The 22431-nt window shown below is 45.6% G+C and overlaps 1 protein-coding gene across 3 annotated transcripts in view; it reads right to left on the bottom strand.

Annotated features, from left to right (window-relative positions):
• LOC138480867 (probable global transcription activator SNF2L1) overlaps window positions 1-22431 on the bottom strand; it is a 1964402-nt gene that overhangs the window by 354071 nt on the left and 1587900 nt on the right. The gene's annotated exons all lie outside the window — the stretch shown is intronic.

The following is a 22431-nucleotide window of genomic DNA, read 5'->3' as shown; positions in this document are numbered from 1 at the left end:
GAAGGGTTATGGACCTCAAGATCGCACTTGGGAGCCTGTGGAGTTTATCCATGCGCCTCGACTAATCAGGTGGTTTCATCGCAATAACCCCACCAAGCCTGGACCAGGGAGAAGCTCGCCCGTGAGAGGGGCCTTGCGGGGGAGTGCTGTCATGGCCACTAGTCAAGGGGCCAGTCCTTCCTCATCCGCAGGGTCCCATTGGACCCAGTCCTGGTGCCTCTGGCGCCAGGTTCATGTAAAAGTGTGCTCTGCACACTCTATGCCAAGGGCATGTGCAGCTGGGCCGGGCGTGGCCATAGAACAGATTTGGAAGGCACGTGCTACAGTCCCAAAGAAGGGCAAGGTGGAGCCAGTAAGCGGGGCTAAAGGGAGGGGCCTGGGCCAGCCTATATAAGGCCAGCCCATCCACGTGCCTTCACTTCACGTTATTCTGCTTTCAGCAGCGTAACGCTCTCCGCTATGCTTACCTGCGCATCACTGGATTCCTGCAGCCCCATCCTGAAGATATTCCTGAGAGTGCTCCTTACCTGAAGTCTACTGCTACATTGCCGCGCATGCCTTCCACCCCAACTACTCCATCGCTGAGGGCGCTCCTTACCTGTTGCCAGCCGCTACAACGCTGGGCATGCATTTTACTTGCTGCCAGCCGCTACATCGCTGAGCACGCATATTACCTGCTGCCAGCCGCTACATCACTGAGAGCGCTTCTTCCCTGCAACTCATCGCGGCCGGAGTCGGACTCTTCCTCTTACCTGCATTCCATCACGGTCAGAGCCAAAGTCTTCTTCTCACCGGCATTCCATCACGGTCGGAGCCAAAGTCTTCTTTCTCACTGGCATTCCAACACGCTCAAAGTCAGAGTCTTCATCCTGCAACCGCGAATCTTCATCAAGAATCCGGACGCCATTCTTCATAATCGGCCTGCACCTACGAGGAAATAAGAACACAACAGGTTAGAACTCATATGCATATCAAACGCACGGTCACATCATACAAAAGACTAAAGTTCCCTTGTAAAGAGCAATTTACCTATCACTGTTGAAACTCCATCAGCCTCTAAGGTCTTCCGGACTCTCTTCGGTCCCGATTTACTTCTCCATACCTATGGAAATGGAATGAGACATTGCAAGAATAATTATTAGATGAAATACAGACAGTCTAATTGAACAATAGTTCTAACAAAAGACTTACCTTCAAAGTGGATTGGACGCAGCTGGTCTGGATCAACACTCCAACGGACCAGTGAAGCAACTTGGTCCATTCTACACGCCCTTGCTAGGATAAGCAGGATGGATAGCTCAACATTACAAAACTATTGGTGAGCTTATATGGGAAAGCGTTTGGACACCGTATTTTGGCACGAAAGGGCAGGGGGAAGTCACGATATCCCTACTCCATTTTCATTGCCTCCCCTCTTCACTCAGGGGCAACAACCATCTCCCGAGCCGCAGGTCCAACCACTATCTGGAGGGGAAGGCGATTCCGAGGAGTCAAGTCAAGGAAGGGCTCCAACCGTGCCCAACGCCCCAGCGGAGACCAGGTGAGCGTAACACCCCCGAACATCTGCCACCAGGGAACAGAGGGTGGTGTAGGAGAAACAAATACCTCAAAAAGATCCCATTTTTGGAGGAAGTCAGTGTCCTCCAGTTTGAGGGGGAAGAATACTTGATTTTCTTCCCAGAATTCTCCTTCTCCTTCAAGGGCGGGGGAATTCCTCCCAAAGAAAAATGGGTCCCAAGAGACCAGAACTCAGACTGGGTAGGTGTGGGGACTGAATGAGAATCGCACATCCCTGAACCCCAGAAATGTCATCCGGTGAATGAAACAGAAAAAGACGGGTCTCCCTCACAAACCAATTCTGGTTACTGCCTCCAAGAAGGGGGAAGGCCAGCCCAGGATCAGAGGAAGAAGGGGAAGCCCAAACTTCACAAACCAATTCTGGTGACTGCCTCCAAGAAGGGGGAAGGCCAGCCCAGGATCAGAGGAAGAAGGGGATGCCCAAACTTCACAAACCAATTCTGGTGACTGCCTCCAAGAAGGGGGTGGGGGCAGCCCAAAAAAAAGGATTCCCAAACCAATTATGGTTACTGCCTCCAAGAAGGGGACGGGCAGCCGAGAATCAGAAAAAGAGGATTCCCAAAATGCCCAAACCAATTCTGGTGACTGTCTCCGAGAAGGGCAGGGGGGGGGTCAGCACAGAATCCAGAGAGAAAGGGGAGCCTGAAACTCCCCAAATATCAGAATGCCAAATTTTGCTTTCAGATTCCCAAACTCTGAAACAGAATACTGTCCGAAATCCCAAGTGTCGGAGTCCAAAATAAAGAATTTAACCTCCCAGCTTTCCCAGAATGCCCATTACCTTTGCCCATTGGAGGAGAAAGAAGGTAGATTCTACGCCCCCGTCCGAGTGCATGGGCATTGTTCATTATTAGCACTGGTGGACACTGGATCCGAAGCCACTCTTCTTTCTAAAAAAAAACTTTGAGCAGCTAAATTCAAGAAGGGGGGAGAGATACCAGACCCCCCCATCCCTCTTCCTGGACAACTCCAGAACTTCGGCGGGAAGTAAATTCCTGTTGAGGGGACTGCGGATCTGGAAATAAAAATTGGGCGACAGAAGGTGAAGCACCCAGTTATAGTCGTGACTCCAGAGGGAACCCCCTGTCTATTAGGGAATGGCATCCTTCGCAGGTTGTCTCCCCTAAAAGACTGTGTGAAAAAGGTCCTCTGGACTCAGGATAACCGGCCAATAACATTAAAACAAAGCAGCAACTATGTCAGTTTAAATAGCACATTCCACATGGTTGAACAAAAATGGGATCATATTGAGTTTCATTTCCAAAATAATCAAACACCTGACATTACAGTAATTGCTGTAGGACAACAAACTGGTGATGGGAACGCCTCTCCATTCTTAAAAATCAACCTTCCTTCCAGTTTCAAGTGGCATTCCACACTGGAAGGAAATACCTTGAAATATTATACCAATCCCCAATCTGAAAATCCAAATCTTGTAATCAAAAGTGATGAACAACCAGTCCAAAGCCTGGCTGAGATTCAGAAGAAGGGAGAACAGCTGTTCCTCCCCATTCAGTTAAATGAGGGGAGGGAGCCTGTTCGCGCCAGAGTGGGCTTGAATATTGAAGAAAGCTTCATCAGCGAAGCGTTATTCAGGAAACTCCCAAAAGACCCTTCCCGCTGTTGAGTCAGTTTATCAGTGGGTATGGGGTTTGGAAATTCCCTTCCAAACATCTTCTGCTTAGCAGCTGTATGCTAAAAATGTCTATGCCTGGCAAAAGCATAGAGCATAGTTTTTGGGACGTGCGAGATGTTCCCTCTGCCTTTTACTTATGCAGTAACATCCTCAACCGACTCGAAATTAATTTGGATCCCAGTAATTGCCAAGCCCGGTCCCAACTGGAGGGTAAACCCCAGGGCCCTGGCAATCCTTAAGGAAGCCTTCTGGTCAGCCCCATTGCTACCGTAGGCAGTTGAAGTTCAAAAGTCGAGAGGAGGTCCCCATCCCAGGCCTGGCCCTACAAGATCCGCATCCCCAAAGGAGAGCTGTCAGAAGAGAAATGGGTGTGTTATAAATGGGTAAACCCTACTTAACACAAAGTCTATCTCCACCAGTAGGGAAAATAATGTGTTTGTAACAAGGAGAAATGACAGGGAAAGTAACTAATTATTATGGACCTCAAAAAAACCTACCTAAACTTCATGATGTTCCGGCAACACAGTCTAGAAAAAATTGCACTGTATGCTGATGAAATATAAAAATAATGTCGATTTATTACAAAATGTACCACAAATGGTTAAAACATCAATGGACCCACAAACACCAAACACAGTGGAAGAATATTAACAAATAACCTAATACCTAGACCTATCGTCTAAACAAACTTCTTACGTAATTGCACAAAACACAACAAGACTCAAAAATAAAACAATAAACATTCTACATGTGTTTAAAAAAAGAAATTCCCGACATGTTTCTGTTCATCAACGACTCAAACGGTGAAGATAGAGGGACTGCCTTTTGTATATGGTCAATCATTACTGATTAGTTTAGACATCCAATCGTTATACACCATGATCCCCCAAAAGGCGACACTGGAGGTTGTAGAAGACATTTTGGTTGGCAGAACAGATGGGCATCCTGTCAGTAATGGGTTCATTTTATGGTGCACTGAATTTGCACTTACTAAAAATTTCTTCCAATTTCAAGGCAAGTTTTTCCAACAGGTTGAGGGTACTGCCATGGGTGCAGCCATGGCTCCCAACTTAGCGAACTTATATGTGGAGTTCTTTGAAAAATCTGTCATATATCCGGCCACTAATCCCTTTCTTCAACATCTGAGGAAGTGGTTGCGATATATTGACGATGTGTTTATCGTGTGGGATGGTTCGGTGGAGGAAGCCAATGATTTTGTAGTATGGTTGAATTTGCAAAATCGTTTTTTGAAGTTCACTAAATGTATTAGTGCAAGTGAAATCAATTTCTTGGATATTACCATTTTCCACTCTATGGGCTCTTTGAAGGTTAAACCTTACAGTAAGATTACTGACAAAAATGCCCTTCTCAAGCCATCATGCTAAACACATGAAAATGAATCTACCTTTTAGACAGTTTCTCAGGCTGAAGAGGAACAGTAGCAGTAAGGAGGACTATAGCAAAAGTGCTAACATCTTGACTCAAAAGTTAGTAGCCAAGGGATATCCCCCACGTGTGATCAAATTGGCTTCAAAAAGGGCTTACAACAACAATCGGGAAGCTCTGTTGGAAAAAACTTTGAAAGAAAAAAGAGAGATTGGTACTGTGTTTGTTAGCACGTATTCAAATCTCTCGTATAAAATAAAAACAATTGTGAATAAAGCTTGGAAAAAAACATACCATGGTAAGAAGGTTTTACCACCCCTAGTTGCTTTCAAAAAGAGTCAGAGCCTACGCAATATGTTGGTTCGTAATGATATAACTAAAACTCAGGGGAAACAAGTACGAGTGAGCACCTTGTGGGGTTTACCTGAAGTAAAAGGTCATTTTCCATGTGGGAAGTGTAGTATGTGTGCACAGACAGAAGAGAAAAAGAGTTTTCAGATATTGCCAGATCTTGTTTGGAATTTCAATGAATTAACGAATTGTAACACCCTAAATGTCGTTTATTTGATCAGGTGCCCTTGTGGTTTACAGTATGTGGGCAAAACAAACAGAATGTGTCGTATAAGAATGATTGAACATCGTAGTTGTATCAAAAACAAGGTAATTACAGCTCCTCTGGTGAAACATTTTTTGGAGAAAGGACATTCTCATACTGATTTCAGGTGGTTCATCTTGAAAAAAATAAGTGGCATTAATAAACAAGAGATTGATCGTAAGTTGCTCAATTTTGAACAAAAGATGATTTTTAAACTACAGAGCCACGTAGTGGGTTTAAATGAAGCAATTGATTGGCACTGTGTGAGTTTTATTTGAGACATAGTGATCCTAAGCAACGATCATTAGCTGCTTGTTTGATGTTTCTATGCAGTTGCATCTATATAGTATGAACAAATTTGGATTGTATAAACTGATTGTTAATCGCTGTAGAAAATATCTACCTCTCTAAAAGGTTCTTCAACATAATGTTTCTTTAAGTTGAAAGATATGTCTTGAATTACATGTTTGTGTCCTAAAAATGTTTTATTAATGAATGAAAAATTTACAAAAAGATTCGAGGTATTAGAACAGTTTTGTTGTAAATATAAGTGTGTAGGAATAATATCACTATGTGTGTTGGATACTGTAGGCTGTTTCCATACTTGTACCATGGGCGTTCCTATGCTCCTTTGGGGCATAGACGGACCGTTTGCTTTTGAGGCTGTTTCCCCTTTAAGTACAGCCTACTTGCCTTAAACCCTGTGCTACTTTATGTTTGGGTTGCAGTCCTTTTTCTATGATCATTGTTCCTACTCACCACAGGGGTCATTCCGGCTTTGATGTCAGTTACCGGCCATGTTGTGCGGGTAGTCCTGTTTCTATGATCATTGATCCATTTTATAAAAGGGTCAGTCTGTTTTCCATGTCAATTACCGGCCAGTGGTTGCGGTCAGTCCACACCTAGGTGTTTAGATCGAGTGGATTGAGGAGCGCTTACCAATTGATTGGGTAAATTGGATGTGAAGCCGTGTCACTCTGTGTAGGTTTCGGTACTACCCGTGTTTTGAGTCACATTACCTTTATGTATAGTAAACGTTTGTGTGTATATATAGTAAGCTTTAGATATACACAGTGGTGAAATGTAGAAGGTCCGGGTACTATGGAAAATGAGTTGAGTACTGCAGACTAACAAGCCTTTTATATGTAGTCAGTGTTTTGGCTCTGTTTTATTAAGTTATAAGATCATGTAGTACGGGGTTTGGAATCACACCGGTACGGTCGAACATGTCGTGATACACCGTTAGCCTATAATTGTGCTGTTGTTGTTTTTTAGGTCGTGTGGATATTAACACTTTGAAGATCGGATTGAAATAGTGTTGTTGATCCTTTTCTTGAGATTCGACCTCCGGATTTAACCTGGTTTTTGACTAAAGGTAATAGAGGTGATTCGCCTTTGTTTTTTCATTTGATGTTTCGATGGCTTTACTCCCTTATTTAAGTACATTTGGTGAGTGTGTTTTTGTCTTTTGTCTTGACTCTACAGCGCCCCGGATCAAGTTTTACGGCAATTTACTTGCGTTTTTTGAAACAATAGATGCACTCATCGATTGGTGTGTCGTGTAGCTCTGATTATTGGCACACTGTACTAGCAATTATACAGTTAAGGTAATTGCTTAGTTGATTTGTAGAACTAATAGAAGGGCAGATGTTATTTGGTTTATCTTGCCCGTGTTACTCCATGCCTCAGTATTTCTTCTGAAGTATGCAGGTATATTTGGTATCTACAGAGCCCTCCCTTACTATAACTTCCCTTCATTTTTGTATTTTAGATTACATCCATTTCTGAGATGTGAAAACTGACCCATTGTGCACAGTGTTGAAGCAGTCTACAGCATATTTACAGAAGCTTTCCCCTGATGAATGTTCAACCGTTTGAGTCGTTGATGAACAGAAACATGTCGGGAATTTCTTTTTTTAAACACATGTAGAATGTTTATTGTTTTATTTTTGAGTCTTGTTGTGTTTTGTGCAATTACGTAAGAAGTTTGTTTAGACGATAGGTCTAGGTATTAGGTTATTTGTTAATATTCTTCCACTGTGTTTGGTGTTTGTGGGTCCATTGATGTTTTAACCATTTGTGGTACATTTTGTAATAAATCGACATTATTTTTATATTTCATCAGCATACAGTCCAATTTTTTCTAGACTGTGTTGCCGGAACATCATGAAGTTTAGGTAGGTTTTTTTGAGGTCCATAATAATTAGTTACTTTCCCTGTCATTTCTCCTTGTTACAAACACAAAAGAGAAATGGGTCCATATTAATCAGTTAAAAAAGTTGTCACCCCAGACACACTTTGCAGCTGATTGAGGAGCCAAAGGAAAATCGAGTAGAGGAGACATTTGGAGAATAAGAAGACAGAAGAAAAAGCAGAAGGGTATAGGTAGGCCCATAGGTATATTTAACAGGGTGATCTTTTCTTCATTGTTATTGCGAACGTGTATAACAAAACCATGGTGTAAAAGTTCAATCACGTCTTTGCCTTGTAGAGTAATTAGTTTTCTGATATTGTTCAAAGACCCCTGATAAGGGTAAATGTATGCCTTGTTCCACTGATGTCAAAATTCTGGGAAGACTGTCAGTGAAATATTCTAAAACCTGTTTTTATCTATCTCCTATTAGATTACTAATTCCATTCCCTCCTATACGATGAGGAACTCCCCAGCGACCTGGAAAGGGGGTGTTGCTCCATACTCTCCAATGAAAGACGGAAGGAAGATATTGGCGTACCATTCCCTGATGAAAGAAGAATTCCACCAGATGAACCCCACTTTGCCCTACTCTCCCTCAACAAGAAGTCCCAGGAAAGCAGGGGCGGGGGGATTCTGTGGGGTACATTTACCAGTTCAGCAGAAATCCCCTGCATCACAAAACTGCATTTTGGCAGTTACAGAGATAATGGCTGCGCTGGGTCTGCTGAGCACATATGGGGCGAGATAGAACAAAGACACCCCGAGGATGGCTGCATTTATTTTCTTCATGCAAACCCAAAAAGAGGCAGAGTGGCTCAGCGCTGATGTGATGTGATCTCCAAAACTAAAAACTGTACAAGAAAATGTTCTGTGTTTAAAACGACCTTGCACCAGTGCTATTTTCATCTTTAAACATCACACAACTTGGTTTTAGTAAAACACAGCCATGTCCATCTATATTCAGGTTGAACACCATCAAATTAGGGCCATCCCTCCCTGAACGGCATTATTATGTCAAATAAAGTCTGTGATAAGCAGGCAGTTCATTTCAGTCCGCATGAATAAACAGTCACTTTGGAAACAAATTAAAAGACGCAAAAAACTTCAAAGAAGCTCTTTCTCTCCTTTGCCTGGTGTCAGTTTCAGAGAACCCATTTCTCAAGTATATCCTTGTGTATAGAAATTGACCAGAGTTATGAAAGCTTTCAGAATGAAAATGCGAGGAATACCACATTTGGTAAATGAACATGAAAAATAAAATGAACCCATGTTATTCTGCTTTGCAAAGCAGTGACAGTGACATTGTGAAAGCTCAATAAGAAATAATACAGTTAAAAAAAAGCCCAGAAAAAGAACTGGATATTTTGGGAAGAAAAGCTGCAAAAATATAGGTACATTCTACTCTGTATATTTTATTTTTCCTCACAAAAGAACTTCAACAGCCTGGCTGAAGCTCATGCATTCCTGCTAGACCAGTTTGGCTTAAAGGCCAAATGTTGCACCTCCCCGTGATTTGATACTGCCAGGGCAGGGACCCTGTTCTTTGGGCTGACAAGTGTGATAATTACAGGGTGCCTCAGACTGCATGGCAGAGATGCTCCCAAGAACAAAGGGGGATTCCAACCCATGTGTTTCCCTCAGAAGTGTGAACTCCCCTGCATCCAAACTGAAAGACTTCAAAGGAGGAGTCATGACAACCCCTGGGCAACCTGACCAGGGAAAGACATTTGGCTAGGGGACTGCAAATACCGCCCACATTTGGGAACAAAGCCAGCCCATTTGAATTAAAATACTTTTTACATAAAAGACTGTTAGGCAGAAATCTGTGCAGTTCCCTTAGGGACCACTGCAAAAAGTTTAAGACCACAGGAGTAAGCAGTAAACCCAATTGGTAGCAGTCTGTACCACCCAGATTTACCTGGTAGCTGTGGCTGAGGAGTCAGACTTCTCTCAGGAAGAGTTAGGCAGTATATAGAGTATACACAATAGGGCTAACAATACAGTAGAACAAGCAAACACTGACCAGAGCTTTGGTATTAAAAGTATATAATTATTTATTTAAAAACACACTTATGAAAATACACTGGCACCAATATATCAAGCAAGTTCAAACACAGTCACTATAAGTATATACACCTCCCTAGTTAATTATTCGACAAGTCTAGGTTAAGACACCACTTATTAGCAAAACAGAGGTGAGCGCATAACAGTAGATGGCACTCCAATAATTCATTTAAAAAGGGAGAGAAAAGACAGAGTATGGAAATAACACAGTACCAACACTTTTAAGAAACCACAGCAAGTCAAGAAAGGCAGGGTCTACTGAAGAGCCAAAAGTTCATAGGCCAGGCCCACTCTTGGAGAGAGCAAGGCGGAATATGCCCAAGATCACTCAGTGGAAATGCACTCTATGTCTTTGCAGAAGAGGTTAAAAAGAGGTTGGGGTAGTTCAGAAAGGCAAAGTTAGCAGGTCTGAGGTCAACCCAGTTGGAAAGTCAAGGATTTACGGGACACCTTGGACAATCCGTTGCAAGGGAGACCAGGCGGGACACAGTACCTGAAATGGTGAGAAAGCTACAGCAGTGGCAGTTGTTCCTGGCAGCGGGTGCAAGTCGTGGCTTCGACCAGAGGAGGAGATGATCTCGACGAGGAAGAAAGCTGGAGGTCGTTGCACTGCCAGGGAAGAAACCAGCCACGGAGTTCCCGATTAAAAAGTACAACCCTTTCATTCGCGGTTAGTGGTGAAGCGTGGCTATCCGGCCACCGGGGTGCTTGGCACGGGCGATTCGACCACGAGACGTCCAGGAAGGCGAAAAAGGTGAACTGGTTGGTCCCACCAGCTTGAAGGGAAGAAGACTCTCCTGGAAGAAGATCTCCTCTGTCGTCGGGGAAGTGGTGAGTTCGTACAGCAGGGCTCCACCGGTGGTGTTGTCATTGTAGATGGCTCAGCTTCTTCCCTCTTCGGATTCTTTAGGTCCTGTGGCGACTTCTGAAGTTCCAGTCCCCAAAGCCCTGCTTTTATGCAGAAAAACCCCCATTCAACAGCCTAGCTGTCACTCAAACATGCTAAGTGGTGAGCCGGGCGGCTCACCACTGGGCCAATCACACAAGAGTGCGACTTGAGTTGCGAAAGCAACTCAGTCCAGGGTGCCTAATCCCCCCCTCCCATACATCCTGTAGACCCCAGACAGAGTGGCACCATTTGGAGGGCGTCTGTGCAGAAGCCCACCAAAAAGTGGAACAAAGGGCTCGACTTGGATTAGAGTTTCAGAGGCGAACACGAACGCCATTTTAAAACCGAGTCCTGGCAAAAAGACCCAACCGGGGAATAAATATTAAATAAATAACCCAGCGGTATCTTTAACATTGCACCAAAAAGTGGTGCGTTTAAAATCAATGGGAAAATCCCATAAGAAATATTCTGGTGGAATATTTTGCGTGGTATCCACTGCCACCAGCCAGAAACACAATTTGAGACTAGTAAAGCCAATGGTGACTTTACATGCCCTGGGAGACAGTAGTCAGTCCCAGGGTAGGGAGTCTATGTTTGGGGGTCACTATGACACCCCTGTGTTACTGCACTGAGGGTGCTGTGTAATACACATACCAAGAACACATGAAGCTCTATGGAGTAAAAGATCCCATATCCCATAAAACACATTCACAGTCAAAGTACATTCTCAAATCATGCCTAAGAGTGGGAGAAAAAAGAGTCTCACTCCTAGCAGGATAACAAAATAAACCCCAAAAATCCAGCAAGCTGCTGGGGGACTCACTAGGTTTGGGAAATTAGCCTTAACAGAGAATTCTCCCTAACAAAGACATTTATTTCAGTAATCTGATTAAGCAGTAATGTGAAATTATGATGGATTTTAAAGACATTTTTGTATCAGCAAGATGAGACGATGTGGGTCTTCCTAGCATGTGGGGGACGTGAACCGCATTAAAGGGGAATTTCAGGGGGAAGCGTACATGACACACATGTAATATTTGATGGAAATTTGCCCGACACTGTTAGGCTTATGTGTAGCCATTTGTAGAATCTTAATTGAAATGTTTTTCATAGAAATTGCAAAAGAGTGCCAGAAGGGCAAAGCAACATTGCACAGACTTGGGGTTTGACATGGCATATTCCTTGCAAAATATGGGATCTGCCTATCTGATTTTCATGGGGATAACAATTGTAAATATAAGTGTCTTGTTTCATAACTGATCTTGGCAAAAGTAACTGTGGTGAAAAAAAGCACATCATAAAACACCCACACTAGAACTGATGTAATTTCCCTGGATCCAATCTGCTTGCAGGGAGGCGGCGACATCCACAGCCTGACCTATCCCATCTCAGAGGTATGTCCAGGTTATTTCCGCCCACATAGTAAAAATCCTCTGATGTCATCCTGCTTATAAAAGGAGGAAGCGTAGAGAGAGTCAGGACATTCAAAATTCAGGCATTCAAAATATGGACATTCAAAATCCAGACCTTCAGACATTCAACATTCAAATTCACCCTGCAAGATTCCAGACTCCAGAGCCAGGCACAGAGGTAGCTGAACCACCTATCCAGATCCTCCTGTCCAGGCAGAACTACCTATCCAGAACTAAACCCTACAAAAATCCCAATAATTCAGGAAGAAAGGAGGAAAGGTTGCTGACCCCTTTGGGAGAATCCAGTGATCAGACCTGTCTTTGCCCAGCTGATGCATCCCATTTCCCACAGTGAGCAGAGCCTGGTTGCCCCGCTGTTCCCTTAAAGGAGAGTCCAGCTGCTGCCCAGGTGACCAGATCCTTGTCCCGCTGTCAAGAGACCCAGTTAGCTGTCCAAAACACCCAACTCAAGTGCATGTTGTAAGTATCACCCTCCCCAGTACAAAAACACTGCATACCCTGCTCTGTTACCTTGCATTCTGTCCAATCCTAGGAGAAATTCTATGAGAAATCCTATAAAAACACTAGTAACTTCCCAAATTGTCAGCATCCTTTGTGTATCCTGTCCTTAGAAGAATCTGTGTTAGCGTAATATTTTCCAAATCATTTCAGTCCTTTGTGTATGTCCTTAGTTCCATTTTGAATACATTTATTAATTTCCCATAGGGATGAACACGATGTGAATAGGTTAACCTTGCAAATTAACCTCCTTGCATACTGTGTCTTTCTTTATAACCTAGCCACTAAAATATAGTTTCAGTACAACAAATCATTTTGCTGACAAAACTGAGTTTGCCTGTGAAAGTGTTTGCCTTTTAAAATCCGATTTTCCTTTCCTATAAAGAATCCCATACTGTCACCCATCAAGAGTCACCCTTTCATTTCAGTCTCATACCTGTTATGTGCCTTTGTACCTCATCAATAAAACCGATTTCCGATTCTGACTGTTTAGCTCACTTCTTAAACTGTTTGCTTGTTTTGAACCCGTGAAAACTAAGAAATTGCATGTGATTTTTGCTGCACCGTTTTCCTTCCCAAAGTCGATTTTCTCACCTCTATGCATGTTGTTTAGTCCCTTGCCTTGTAGCTTGTAGGCTTTCTTGCTTCTTTAATGCAGCCACACAAATTCCTGTCTTATCCATCCAACCATGTGTAAAATAACTATTCAGTGAATTCAGAGTGCCATTTTGCTCATTTTCAAGGGTTTTCAATCTGATTTTGGCCTCCCATTCAGGGGTGGTAGGTCGGATGTCCAATGTGATTTTTGCCTATTATACTTGACTCCTTGCTACTCCGCTCCACTCACACAAAACTTGGTTAACACAGTTTGGGGGAGGTTTGCAGGGGAATGCATAACAGTTGCTATCTAAAAGTATTACCAAAAAGTAATCTTGCTTTCATTCATTTTTGCATTGATGTGTCTGATGTTAGATAGCTAAATTAAGGGTATCCTATCATTCATTTTGCTGTGTAATGATCACTGCACTGGTGATTGCTGCCCTATATTGAATCTGTTTGATTTTCATTTGAATGTTTAAAATAAATCAATATTTCATTATTACACACCGTCTTGGTTCATGGTCCATTGCGACACGAGGTGTTCGTCAAGGGGGGTCTGAGACGGGTTAGCTGCCTTCTCAAAGCAGAATCTGAAATTAATTAACTTGAAAGCGTTTTTATTGTGCGCCACATCCCTGGCCAGTGGAAAGAGTCCTTGTCTGGAGTGTGCCATGTCTTTAAATCATTGACACACGCACCATGCGTTTTACTGAGCAACGCCATAGTTAATTTTCTTAAAGGTGTCAGGTTATTCGAACGACTGACAGTAATGATTTAGTCGCTGGCATGTCTGTTTTTAAAGAATATAACCCCACTGGCATTAGATTAGATAATGCAATGCAAGTAGTCAACTGCTCCACAAAAGTTGAACAATACTTTTTTACTTTTCGGGAGAAAGAGATGCAGGGAGGAGGTGCAAACAGTCAGACAGCTAAGCAGCACTCCTAGCACTTCTCCGGTGCACTTCTCTCGGATGCGCGCACAAACTCTCAATGAGGCTCAAGTGAATTCATCACACTGTAATGTACTAAGGACGTATTAAAGCCATTACCTTGACCCCCACTGCAGCCCAACGCAAATTCACATGAAAACTACTGCATACTTTGTACCAAGTGAGGATACTTGGGCTGGGAAGGAATCAGTCACAGACTAGTTGAGCCTCTGCAAGACCAACATGATGTGGGTGATTTGGGAAAATTAATAGCACATGATGGTAATTACAAGAATATAAAATTGATCTTAAAACAGTAAAATAAAAAATAAAGCAGTCTGGTCTTCATGAACTAATTAAAAAGTGTGACTTTATGGACAGGGAATCAAAAAGCAGAGTGGGATGTCAAGTAAGCATTAATCCCTAAAACAATTTGTCTAAACATTATCAGCATCGTTACACTGCCACCAAAAGCATTGAGCCTATATTGAATCTGTTTGATTTTCATTTGAATTTTTAAAATAAATCAATATTTCATATATATATAAATACTGTAGGCCTACAGTATTTATGTTTCTGTTCAATTTGTCAGAAAAGCACCACAATAAAACAAAAAACACATGGGGCCTCATTACGAGATTCGCAGTAAAAACGAATCTTTACCGGCATGGAGGCAATACCGCGTCCGAGTAGCCCGGATGCCGCTAACAGCGGCCGATTACGAGAATGCATGCACGTGCGTACCGGCATGCCAGTAACAGCATGCCGTTAATGACCCTCAAACCCCCATTAGCGGCATCCTGTAATGCGGTGACACCTCCTCCGCCTCCATCCACCCCTAAATAACGGGCACCGGCAATACCGGGCCCGGCAATACCAGAACCGGAAGTAACATAATTGCGCCTGAACGGGAAATGCAACGGCAGCCATCTTGAATAACACAATCCATTGCAATCCTCCACACACAGGACCTGGACCCACAAACCACCACATACATCTCTACCATGTTGGCTGACACGTTATACAGGGTTGTCATATGCCATGCAGCTGCCCCACTGTGTGTTCGTAGGTGCCTGTGGCCAGGAAATGGAGCACAGTTACTACCTTCAGTAGAGGGGGGATGGCGGTGCGGATTTCAATCAGGCTGACTATGTCGTTGTGTATCATGTCCACAATGGAGGTGATGGTGCCCCGGTCCTGGTGGTACTGGGCGTGGATCTGCACAGGGGTTAGGTTGTAAGGACTGGCCCTGATGCGAGGAATGGTGGATGCCTACATGGAACCAGTGGCTGCACTGGTGGAACTTGCTGCGCCTGTCTCACCCTCCTTCTCCTCCTCTGATGTGCCGGTTGTAGTTGTTGGTCATGGAGTGGCAATGCAGGCATGTCTTCCAGCCACGAATTTGCACCAGCAAGTGTGACCATTTTGGTGTAGGAACAGGTGTGGTGTGTGGGTGTGCTCCTTTTGTGCTGGGCCAGGCTCCATTGCCTCCACCTGTGCTGATTGTGTGCACCTGTGGCAGTTGGGAACACAGCAGTTTGCTTTCAAGGTGTGTTCCTAATTACCGCCTTCTAGATGCCAGTAGGTGCATGTTAATAGGCCGGAGCGGTAAGCGGTGCCGGTATTCCATTACCGGCATCGTTTTTCCATTACCGCGAATCTCGTAATGAGGCCCATGGTCAATAGAAAAGAACTTGGAAGAGTATGTGTTCAAACCCAGCTCTCACGACTTCTTATTTGAAGGCCAGCGTCCTAAACACTGCCCAACTCACGCTGTACAAGTGCAGCCTGTATGCACGGGCAGCACAGTTTCAATCTGCTGCCACACCAGTGTAGAATTGCCATTAGTGTCTCTTTGAGCATATTCGCAATGGGTAAAAATCAGCCAAAGGTCACACACTGAGACAACAGATCTAGTTTGATGGCAAAGGGTGGATCATGTGTAAGCTGATATTACAAACGTTGATTGCAAGTGCTTTGTAAATCAGGCCCATAATGTATAAGTATTCGCTGGATGCAAATTACATGCTAATGGGGTTGACACAAAGCTTAAACCAAGCAACAAATAGGAGATTCAAAAGTTATGTTATGTTATGTTATGTTAAAGGATATTTAAACCGCAAAATATCACCAGAGTGGTCCCCGGGTGCTCTGGCGGATCTAAAAAGCAAGAGGGTTGGGTACGTTAGTAGGATTGAGCAGGAAAAAGTGCAAGAGAGCTGTGATGTGCTGTTGGCAGCTTCTGTTCGGTTTACACCGTTCGCTGAGCATAGGTGTGGTTTTTTCGGTCGGTAGTTGTCATGTGATGTTGTGCAAGGCTATGTGTGGTTTATTTTGTTGTTGTGGTCCAGTGAAGTGTAAGCAGTCTGTTGTGCAACATAGCTATATTTGTGTTAAGTTTAGAATTTGAGAGGTGTAAGCAGAGGGATGAGATTTTTAGTGGGTTGGTTAGTGGCCCATCTGCCTCCTCTGCTTTGGCCACCTGTGGTACGTGTCTCTATGAGAGTCGCGTATTGTGGTGTGCTAGGTGGGGGGGGTCTCCCTCCTATATTCTGTGTAGGGTATGCAGGACTGTTTAGTGGCGATGCGTCCTCCACCCCCCCTCCTCAGCCTGTGCACTGGATAAAAGATTTCTACACCACTTGGGCTCCTGGCATATCCCAGGGCAGGGGGGTGTGTGTAGGGGCCATGTGGGACCTCTTCCCTGTGCCCTTGTGCTACCTGGTCCACATGTTTTTTCTGTTCAGTCGCCACTCTTTTCCCTCCAACTGTTATCCCCTCTGTCTTTGGTTCAACCTAGGACGCTCCCATCTCTCTCATTAGCCTCCGTTAAGGCCCTCTTTAAAGACTGGACAGGTATCTGTACATCTGCACTCAATATGGTAGGGTAAAGGCACAGAACACCCCAGCAAGGCTCTCTATTTGGTAGCATTGGACGAGCAGCCAGGCTTAAGCTTTTTGGGAGGTGATGCAGGCAGGTTCTTAAGTACAGCGTTTCCCCAAAGCCCCCACAAAGGAATGTCCACACCCTATATTAGGTGATAACACAGCTTTTTTATATAAAATAAGGTTGCTACTTCTACCAAATATACATATAAATAATAACACGTTGTACTTCAAAGAATGGTATATATGTATATATATATATATATATATTCTATGGGGTACCACACGTTACTTAAATCCAGTAATAGATGCACTCACTGCAGACAGTTTTAAATAGGCAGATGGATTCTTAAGTTAGATATAAAATCATAGAAAAGGGAAGAAAGGCAGGTTAGTTATGAACAGTGGCAGAATGCTTTCTTTAGACTCGACAAGTAATTCTGAGTGAGCATCCCCCCTCCTGGGCCTCCTGTAAGGGAAACGTTAAGGATGAACTTATTTTGGGCCTCATTACAAGTTAGGTGTAAGAAAACCGGTATTACCGTGATGGCGGTGGCATTGTTTCCGTCACGCAGGGTGGCGGAAACATGGTTGAATTACAGTTTGGCGGCCATGTGAATCATCAACGTGCGGAACCGGAGCCACCGCCATTTCTTAACAACGGCGGACACGGATGCACCGCCACCATTATTGGCGGTCCATTCGCCTTCGTAAAGTGCATGCTGGACACAGAGGTATCGGAAACTCCGGAGCCGGAATTACCGTTATCGCCGAAACCAGAAAGGGAGAGGCGGTCATTACATAAATCACAATCCACTACAATCCTCCGGTACCAGAAGGCCCACAGCTACTGTGAGAGTCAAAAATCACTGAGGAAGCTATCTTCCAGAATTTCAGTGAGCCGGCAGCACAAACCCTGCTTCAGTGAAGCGGAACCCACCCTGCTTGTCGACCACATAGACGACAATGCAGGGGAGTTATTCACAGCAGACCAGAGGTGCAGCACGCAGCTGAGGCGAATGGCCATATGGGCTGAGGCTGCTGAGAAGTTCTCAGCTGTTGGGGTGACACCCCGTTCGGTCAAGGACTGCCACAAGAGGTGGGATGACCTGTGCCTCAGGGTGCGTAACACACTGGCAGCCCACAGACAGCAATGCAGTGCTACAGAAGGTGGACCACATTCCCCACTGAAGATGCTACCGTGGGAAGAAAAGTGAAGCAGCGTGCTGCATTTTAAAGGCATTGAGGAAGTTGGTGGAGCGGAGGCTGGAGCAGTGACATCTGGCGAGGCTGGTGAGTACAGAAAGTGTGAAGACATGAATGTGAATCAAGCGAAACCTGCCCTATCCCCCCAGCAATGTACAAATAGCCACATATCACAGCCCCCATCAAACCTAGCACACCCAGTACCCCCATGGGCCCCACCCGGCCAGCCAGATGGCGTGCACCAAAGGGGAACCCCATACACACCCATATGACCACAGCACACATCAATGCATGTAACCGTATTTTGATGCAGCATGAGGAGTGTGTTGCATGTATCCTGTGACACCACTAACAGCATGCCTTTCACTCTTCTACAGGAACATCTGAGACCGATGGGGGTCATCCAGGGACATCAAAGGGGACTGGACGTGCCCATCGTCGCAGACTTCAATTGACATCTGGTGCAGGCACCTCAAACGGTGTAATGACGCCCCAGGTACGCCACGCTCAGGATACCACCACCACTGCAGCGTCAGCAACCCAGCTGGCACCCCAGCGGAACATCCCTGCTGCCACAGCACCCCAGCTGGCACCCCAGCAGAACATCCCTGCTGCCAAAGAACCCCAGCTGGCACCCCAGCAGAACATCCCGTCTGCCACAAGTATGCCGGGAAGTGCAGCACCACCACCAGACCTGTCCGAACCTGATGGCGCGGACAGCACTTGAGAGGGACCTGTGGATGATGAGAACACTGTCACCCCAGATCAACTGGGCATATTTAGCCCAACCAGCATGAGGAGTCCGATGCGCTCCCCAGCACCATCACTCCAGGAGTTAACCAGCCGTCTGGAGCGCATAGAGCAATGTCAGGACACGCTGGCCGCACTGGTGGAGCGACACTTGGAGGAGTCCAGGCTGCAATGCGAGGAGTCCCGGTTGCAGCAGGAGAACAACCCGAGTACAGGCCACAGTGTTGCGCGTGCCTTTGGGCATTGTGCAATATCAAACATTTTGATGTCACGACGGGTACGTGAGGGAAACAGCTTGCAGTCCAATATTGCAGAAACAATGTTGCTGGCCGTGCAGGCCATCGTAAGTCACCTACCCACACAGAGGCCCACTATTCCCTCCACCAGCACCACTCCATCCAGCTTGCAGGCTTCCAGCCCCAGGAGGAGGTCCACGCGGCTGTCTGGGCCAACCGAGACGGATATACCTGGGCCCAAGCAGGGGAAGAATAGTGTGACATACAAAAGTTACACTGTTGCCATATTGTGTGGAATCGTACAAAAATGTCGACCTGGGAATTGCAACGACCGAAAATGAAGACTTTTTTTAATCCCCCCCCTTACACCACATATATATGTGGGGGGGTTTAGAGTATAATATTAATATGGGGAGGCCTGTGGGGGGTCTCCCCCCGCATATATATGTTGTTTAAAGCGTTAAAAAAAAATCAGCATTTTCGGCCGTCGCAATAATCACATAGATCCTATTGTGTCTTGGGCCTGGGTGGTTGGTGGGTACGTTGGGGTGGTCCATAGTGGGAATAGGTAGTTGGGGCCTGGCCGGTGGGTGGGTACGTTGGGGAGGTGGTCCATAGTGGGAATAGGTAGTTGGGGCCTGGCTGGTGGGTGTGTACGTTGGGGAGGTGGGGGTGGTCCATAGTGGGAATAGGTAGTTAGTGCCTGGCCGGTGGATGGGTACGTTGTGGAGGTGAGTGGTTACGTGTGGGTGTGTTTAGGTAACACCTGTTCCTATGTTTTTTTCAGTTAATAGACTGGGTTGCAAATCATTACTACAAGTGGACAATCTTCTTCCATGTGTGTGTATCAATCATTTAATGCAAGTGTTACAAACTAATGTGCTTCATGTGCAGTTTATTTTGATAACAAAAAAACAAAGAAATGTGCAATAAGTGCTCCCTGTGCATTTAGTCCATCCATGGTACCCCGCCCTGGTTGTACACCCATCCCATCATCATCGTCCTCATCTTCTTCATCCTCATCTGCTGGTTTAATGTCCGGGGCAGTGAATTGTTCCTGCCTATACACATATTGTGCAGCATGGCACATGCCAGCACAATTTTCCCTACCCTTACGGGGCTGTACAGCAATGCCCCAATGTTTCGGCTGAGGCAGCGGAACCTGGCCTTCGGCAGTCCAAAGGTTCTCTCTTTCATGCCCTGTGTCCGTTGCCCAGTTGTAGGCCTCCTGATGCCTGTTCCGGGGTCGTGGGATGGGTGTCATGAACCATGGCGTGAGTGTGTATCCAGCATCACCTGCATGGGAGTGATAGTAAGGTGATAGAATGTTTGTGCTGGTATATTTCTACTCCCAATTATAGCATGTATGCAGTCTCTGTATTAGATCAGCACACAACATAGCACAGCCACAGATTTCAATGTGCAATATGTTACAATGGCCTTCATCACAGGTCCAGCAGCAACCATGCAGATGAAACCGGCAGGTAGCTGCAGGACCTGTAATGAATTTCTGCCGCCTAATTTGCCCGGAAACACTGGGGCATTACAGCCCTGGCAGTCCGGTAAGTCAGGCGGCAGTAATTGTTAAGCCCCATTCCTATTTGGGCCCAATAGGACTCAGTGGGAATGGGGACCACTGAAACTCTGGTACTGTGCAATTACGGTGCCGGTGTTGCAGTGTAAGTATGCGGCCGGGTGCCGTTCCGCCCGTCAGGGCAGATCGTGCGGGCGGGACGGCGCATTACGGTGGCGGTAAGCTTCCCACCTCCATTGTTTCAGGACCGGCAAAGTTGTACTCTATTCAACTCTATTACACACTTGGGTCCCACATTCTTACAGAAACTGTATTGCATAATGTCTCCAATCGTGATGTGCTGCTAGGCAAGTACATGTTGCATTCATTTGTATTCACTCCATTGAGTGCTCCTATGCACCAGGTGCCTCATGTATTGTAAAGTGCTGGCAGAATCTGCATCAGGCAGACGCAGCCCACACGATTGAATGAAATACTGTGCACAGCATGATGACTTGCCATCGAGCACATGGGTGCACCTACTATTTCCTCACCAACGGAGATACTCCCTTCGACATGTTGACATTGCATGAGGTGCCACTCTATGGCTAGGGGTTTATTAAATTATCCAGTGTATGTATTCCCCTAACATGGCATACTAGCATTTGCCAATAGCAGCGGTAAGCTGGATGTCCTCTGGTGAGTGTCTACTCCCCCCACTTCACAGAGGTCATGCATTGGTCGTTCCACTCACCCAACAGCCAGGGACACTGTGTTGATTGTCTACCCCCCCCCACTTCACAGAGGTCATGCATTGGTCGTTCTACTCACCCATCAGCCAAGTGCTTTCTCTTGCATAACGTGACATGTACCCAGGCAACGTGGTGTTCCGCAAAACCATTGAGTCGTGTGTCGACCCCGGAAAAGGTGCACAGCAATGCGTGATTAGTAGTTGTGCATCACAGACCATCTGCCCGTTCAGGGAGAGAAATTGCTTCCAATTCGATAGACAGCCTCAATTGCATGTCTGACATTCACCTCCACATGCATACAGTCTAATGAACCAATGCAATCGGGCATGCCGGCAATGGCATGGAAGGCCACTTTCATGGCATTGACCTGTGCAGGTGTTCGGGGTAGGGCAATGCTGTGTGACACATGGTGCAGACGAGCATCCAGTACCTGGAAGAGTACCCTTGAAAAACAGGGTTGTGACAGCCCATGCAGCTCCCCTAAGGTGTGCTTATATGTTCCAGTTGCAAGTTAGTGCAGTACCGAGACTACCTTCAGCAAGGGCGGAATTGCAGTCTGGATGTTGATTATGTTGCTGATGTCTTTTTTGATAAGTTGTGTGGATTTGACTTGAGGTCAGGTTCCAGGGTGCAGCCCTGATGCAGGGTGTTTGTGTGTGTCGGCAGGGTGGTACCTGCTCCACATTGATATTTGCGATGGCCAACAGGTTCTTCCTTTGCCTCCTGCGCATACACCTCCTCCTCTGCCTCAGTGCCGCTTCTAACTCCATTGCTACTTGCAGGTTCCCCATCCCAATTGCTGCTAGGCCGACTGCCAGCATGGCTGTGTTGGAAGGTGGGTTGGGTGTGGGTGTGGCCCTTTTGCACACCTGGGGCTTGTTGCTGCTCACCTGGCACTGTTTAACGCCTGGTCCGCGTTGGCGCTAATACAGGAGCGGTGGTCACAGTGCTAACGCCATTTTATGGTAGTGTTTCCGTGTATGCTGTACTCGTAATGTTCCCGGTATACCAGTATGCCAGTAATTCAGGGACGTCCGGCGAATCAACACGCTGTTTGCGGTCACAGTATGACCGGGTCACTTTGCAGCCGTACCGGGTCAGAATGTGCCGGTCCAGAAAACTTGTAATGAGGCCCGTTGTCTTTTACAGCCCAGTCCAATAATGTTCAATAACATTGTGCGCTCTTTTAAAAAGTTCTACCACACCAAAAGTACCTCAGAGGCCACAGGAGAACAGGGTCCAAGACGAATCTGGAAAACTCCTGAGGCTAGAAGATGCTCTTTC

The sequence above is a fragment of the Ambystoma mexicanum genome, chromosome 5p (genome assembly GCF_040938575.1).
Source record: "Ambystoma mexicanum isolate Mex_15411 chromosome 5p, UKY_AmexF1_1, whole genome shotgun sequence".
Classification (NCBI taxonomy): domain Eukaryota; kingdom Metazoa; phylum Chordata; class Amphibia; order Caudata; family Ambystomatidae; genus Ambystoma; species Ambystoma mexicanum.
The sequence above is the reverse complement of the archived record's forward strand: the minus strand, read 5'-3'. Positions and strand labels throughout refer to the sequence as shown.